Raw genomic sequence first — 6,488 nt, forward strand, 5'->3', positions numbered from 1 at the left:
AGGAGTTCATCATCGCCAAGCCCTTATTATATGAAATGTTAAAGGGATTTATCTAAGAAATAGAAAATAAAAAAACTGTGAACAGTAAAATGACAACAAACTCACAACTATCAACAACTGAACCTAAAAAAAAAAAAAAACGAAAAACAAAAAACTCAACAAACCACTAGAACAGGAAAGGAATTACTGAAATGGAGATCACCTGGAAGGTTACCAGTGGGGAGGGACAGGCGGAGAATAGGGGAAAAGGTACAGGGAATAAGAAGCCTAATTGGTAGTCACAAAATAGACAGGGGGAGTTTAGGAGTAGTATAGGAAATGGAGAAGCCAAAGAACTTATATATATATATAACCATGGGCATGAACTAAGGGAGGGAGGAATTTTGGAGGGAGTGGGGTACAGGTCAGAAGGGATAAAGGGAAGAAGAAAATTGGGACAACTGTAATAGCATAATCAATAAAATATGCTTAAAATAATTAGTTAATTCACATCACAAACTTTTTGTAATCCTCCCTTGAGGATATGTTTATTGATTTTAGAGAGAGGAAGGAAGACAGAAAGATATACATGTGAGAGAGCAACATTGATCAGTTGCCTCTGCCACAACCAGGGACAGAACCCTCAAGCTAGGTATGTGCCCTGATTTGGATTGGAACCTGGTATACAGGATGATGCTCCAAACAACTGAGGCACCTGGCCAGGTCAAACTTCAAAAAATTTTTTTTAAAGATTTTATTTATTTATTTTTAGAGAGAGGGTCAGTGTGAGAGAAAGAAAGGGAGAGAAACATCAATGTGTGATTGCCTCTTGTGTGCCCCCTACTGGGGACCTGGCCTGCAACCCAGGCATGTACTCTGACTGGGAATCAAACTGGAGACCCTTTGTTTGCAGTCCAGTGCTCCACCCACTGAGCCACACCAGCTAGAGCTAACAATTTTTTTTATTTATTGATTTTAGAGAGAGCACTCACACGAGAGAGAGAGAGAGATTATGTTGTTGTTCCACTTATTTGTATATTCATTGCTTGATTCTTGCATGTGCTCCTTTGGTACATCAGGATGACACCCTAGCCAACTAAGCCACCCTGCCAGGGCTGACATCACAAACTTTTAGACACCCATCATTTATACATTTTATCACTGAAGAAACTGTGGCTCAATTATTCAAGGTCACAGACAGCTAGTAGATGAAACAGGAATTCAACCCAGGTCTGGGGTCTCCAAAGCTATGCTCCAAAGATATTCATGGTAGCCTTATTTATAACAAAAATTGATTTGAAATAGTAAAGGAATGCTTAAATGGCCTATTGTACATCTCGCCAATGAATGTAGTCATTAAAGGTACAGACAAGTTTATATTCCTCTGATAGGAGAATAAGTTTATACAACATTCCTGAAAGCAAATTAGCAATATGCATTAAGTGTCTTTTCAAACTTCATACTCTTTGGCCCAGTGCTTCATTGTCTAGGACCTTATCCAAAGGTAATACTCAGAAACTTGGAAAAATGCTTATTTGAAAAAGTACTTATTGAAATAGTACTTTAAAAATAAAAAAAAAATGGAACAAAACTAAAGTTAGATAAATGATGATTCTTTATATGCTATGGTGTCACACAAGCATTAAAATTATGTTTTAATGACATAAAAACTGTTTACAGTATTTTAAGTGAAACAGCATAATCAAAATATTGTGTATACATTTTGACTACAATTTTGTTGAAAGAAAAATGTATGCATATGTACAGAAAAACAAGACTGAAGGGAAATATATCAAAATGTGTAAAAGTGTCTTAAAAATTAAAAAAGCATTAAAGTGATTCTCTCTGCATGGAAAAATTAGTTCATTCTTTATTATCTTCTTTGTGCTTTTCTGAATTTCAAGTTCTCTTCAGTAGGAAACAAACCATTTTTGTAATCAGAAAGAATACAGTAGTATCTTTAACAGAAATGAAAAATTCAGATTATAAAAATAAATAAATAGCAGAAAATGTTATGATGTGTCAAGTAAAAGAGAAAAATTGCATACACAGTAGAGTTTATGAAAATACATATATAAATACCTAAATATAACTCTGCAAAGAAAGTGCTAGATAAAAAATACAACAAAACATTAAGAGTACTTGGGTTCAAATGGAGAAAATGTGGATTACTTTTATCATTTCTACTTTTAGAATCTCACTATTTACCATGATTTTAAAAATAATATTCAAAACTTCCATCTCCTGGCCCCCAATAAGTCTCATGACAACCTAGGGTATTGTTTGGGTAAGAGCACACAATCTATATAATCAGACACACATGTGCTCCAACCTGGGCTCTGAAATTTACTAGCTGTGTGTCCTTAGGCAAATAGTTCAACTTCTCTGAGAAGTAACATAGTACCTAGCTCCTTAGGTTGCTTTGAGCATTAAGGGAGATAATGGATGCTAACTACTTATTATGGAGTGTGTCAGAGCCACTAAATAAGCTTTGTGGCCATGAAAGTGAGGGACATGAGTTTGGGGTTTTCACTAGCATGTCTTCAGCTTCACTCTTGGTCTCACTTTGCCAGGCCTCAGAAAGGTGGGAGTAAGGTGCATAGGTCTTTTGGACACTGTATATAGCATGAGGAAAGTACTCAACAGTGGTGAAAGGAGAACTTGGAGGAAAATGTGTTCTTCACAGGCCTTCTGTGAACCCAAAGTAAATGTCTCCATAGTTGGTAGATCTCCAGTGAATCTCATTTTTGTTAGTGTACTCAATCTCCAGTTACTAAATTTCAACTCAAAGATGTGTTTGTTTATTTGTTTGTTTGTTTGTTTGTTTGTTTTTATCTATGTGTGCCCTTCTTCTGTATAGATGTGCCTTCAAGGAATAATGATGGGTGCTCAGACAGGTCATGGAGAAGCACACTCAAGGATACACTCCAATATCTTTCTGCTGGCCTTTCCTGCTGTCTGATAATCCATAATTAAATTCAATCTTTGGGTTAACTTCACACTCTCCTAAAATGGAGTATTTACTCCTATACTTAATCATATGTCAAGGTCATTAATTTTCTAGAAACTTTCTCTAATCACATACCTGGGAATAAGATCCAGGATAAAGTGACTTTTGAAGACAAAATATATTTTCAAAATTTGGGACACTTGACTGAGTGTAGCCTAAGTGTAGAATTAAAGGTAGAGAGGTGAAGAACTCAAGGAGAATGCTCAGCTCTACTGTAGTGAAGAGTAGCTACCCAGGCATTCATTGTCTTCAGCTTTAAAATGTCCCAGAGGTCCAGGATTTCCCTACCTGTTGAAAACATCACCTTGTATTTAGAATCAGTGGAAACTAGTCATTCAAGGCATAGAGTCTGAGTCAGCCCCACATAGACTCCAAGTCACAACCCATATCTTAGTTGTGGAACCTTGAAGAATATGACTTGAGGTGATGATATCTTTTACCAACAGGTAATATAATGATAAAGTGATATGCTACAAATAATAAACAGCACAGAGCCTGGTGCCAATGGGAATAATTACTACTCCTTGAGTTCATTCACATTCATAAAGCCTTTTCCAGTTCCAAAACTTCTTGATCTCATAGAAAGAAAAGACAACTTCCCCTAATCTGTGGAAGTTGACAGTGCCTAGTAATGCCAGGAGCAGCAATTCCTGTCTCAGTTCCCCCAAGTTTTCTGAGACCATGGTTATCTTAACTCACATAAGTCTCATAAAAAGTCAGGTCAAGGGAAGAAACCATGTGCTTGGCCAATTTCTCCTATGTGTTGGGAGCCAGTGGAACTGGACATTGCAAGTTTATCTAAACTGACAAATATTCATGACCAGACTCATTACAAGCTTGAGGTGTTCTGAAACAGAGTTACTTTAACTGCCACTCATCATCTGTTCATCTAATTCTTCAGTCCCTTACAAAATCCTCACCACTCAGAACAGAATTTCAGAGAATTTCTGGGGAGAAAGGCATACAATATGGGGATGCTGGGCTGGGTGGTAAATAGGTGAATGTAGTTCAGTAAGAGTGACTCACAGCCCAGTGGGCAACCCATTCCTTAGCACAGAGAGTGTAGCAACAAAAATATAAATAAAGTTCCAGCTGCCATGGAAGACCAGGACATGAGGCATTGCAGTTTGGGCCCTTCCTGACTGGATGCAAGAACAGAGTTGCTGACACCTGTAGCACAAGATCTGCCTGAAATCCCAGGGAGAAAGCCATGCCCAACAACCCAATGTGGTAAACATAACCTTCCACTAACCTACCTCTTTGGATTCTGTCTTCACTAAGACTCTATTAGACCAGGAGGTGTGGTATAATAAAAAATTCAGACTCAAGAAAACAACATTTAACTGCAGGCTTGACTAGTGTGCAACTGTGTGCCCATTGCTTCCAGTCCACATTCTCAATGAATTTTGGACTGAAATTCTGCGGTGCCATTATGGGTTCGCCATTCCACTACCAAGGGCAGCAAATGCCCTTGCCACTCCCAGTGTCCTCACATATGTATTTGTGGCCTTCATAAAGTGGCCAAAAGGATCACTTCTTATAGGGAGGTATTAGATTACCTACTAACTTTATTTACCTTACCAAAGAAGGTAACTTCCTTTTTTAAAAAGATTTTTATTTATTTTTAGAGAGAGGGGAAGGGAGGGAGAAAGAGGGGAAGATTAACATCAATGTGTGGTTATCTCTTGCACGTCCCCTACTGGGGACCTGGCCCATAGCCTAGGCATGTGCCCTGATTCGGATTCAAACCAGCAACACTTTGGTTCGTAGGCCAGTTCTCAATTCACTGAGCCACACCAGCCAGGAACAAAGAAGGTAGCTTTTAACTTTAGCCTGGAGACCCCACACCTTGCCCTGAAGACCCCAGCCCTTCCCTCCAAATTTCTGTCCTCAGTGCATCAGTTTATGTAAGTTAGGGCTCTGCCCTGGAACACTGGATGATGTATTTGTCAGAACCACAAGCTTCCTGGATCTTCCTTGTAATTACTGTGAATAATAAAAGTCTATGAGTGGGAGCTTTACAGCGATAACAAATCATTGGGAAAATGTAGTTATTTTATAAAATACAAGAAACCAAAGCAACAACCATGCTTCACAGGCACAAAAAACAAGGGTAGCCCAGGAGAACTCAACAGTAAGTCTTCTAAATATTGTTCTTTGTAATAAAAGAACATTAATGAGACTTAGCAGGCTACCACTTAGTCTTGTGGTCTAGTCCAAACTCCAAAATTAATAGGACAAATGCCAAGGCTCGTTTGACTAAGTTAAGGTGACAAATATCAAACCAAGTAGCTATATACAGGGACTCAATGAAGGGTGTGGGAAGATCTCAGAGAAAAGTTGCCTGCTGAAAAATCAGCCTGAGACTACCACCCTTCACAGTATAGGACACAAATGTAGTATACTCATGTTTTGACATCTCCTCATATGTAAAATTCCAAGATTCTTTGTGTAAGCACAAGTACACATATTATAAGCAGTGAAAACAGCCCAATGTCCATGCCAAGGCCAAATACAAAAGCGTGACACCCCAAGGACTAATGTCTTGGACCTTCTTGAGTTGAAGTCTTCTAGGTGAAGTTTATGGCTTTTATAGAACTGCTGTGGTTATTTGAGATTCAGAAATCTGTATGGACTAACAGTTAACCTTAAATACCACCAATGCAAATATACAGATTGAAAAATCATGGCAAAATAATTATGTTGAAGCTATAAATGGCATTTATTTCCTCAAGTAGAAACATTCTTCCCCTTGAGTTCTACAATCTAAAAACATATGTAGCCACAAAGGATTTTATCTTCAACTCTAACCCCAGGTGCCCAAATCCATACATTCTGTGTCCTGGAGGAGAAGCACAGGATCATGGCAAAAACCATATTCTACATTCTGTACTCTCTAAAATGATACTAGAATGGAGTCTACAACCAGCCTATGGAGGATCCTGTAAGGGGAGACTTAAAAAAACAATGAATTTTATGGGCATCAGGTCACTGCTGTTCTTTGGTCAAGGTGATAAAGAGCACCAAGCTGATAAGTGATTAACATGAAAGAAGAGGCAATATGGGGTCAGATATCCAACCCAAATACAAATTATTGGATGGCCTGCCTGGCAGCAGTCAGTAACTTTGACCCTGTACTATTGGAGTAAGCATAATGGGTTGAGAGGGCAAACCCCAATCCAGAAGCATCTAGAAGACATCATTCAAAGTGCCATTGTATGTCATATACATGTGTATATGTCACACACACAGAAACCAATTAAATTACCCTACATTGGCCATCATACAAACCACTAAGGGCACCAGTGACATTTGAATTTACACAGGAAAAATAAATTCAAACAAATGCACAAGTACAATAAATCCAGTCTATCAGTAACCCATGAATCATAGCAAAGTTTGTGGCAAAATCATTTCATCAGTTGGGTAAAGGCTTGAGGTAAATTTGAAGTAGTTCATAAGTAGATAAGAGTTAATGGAATAACAAACTGTATGTAAA

The sequence above is a fragment of the Phyllostomus discolor genome, chromosome X (assembly GCF_004126475.2).
Source record: "Phyllostomus discolor isolate MPI-MPIP mPhyDis1 chromosome X, mPhyDis1.pri.v3, whole genome shotgun sequence".
Lineage (NCBI taxonomy): Eukaryota > Metazoa > Chordata > Mammalia > Chiroptera > Phyllostomidae > Phyllostomus > Phyllostomus discolor.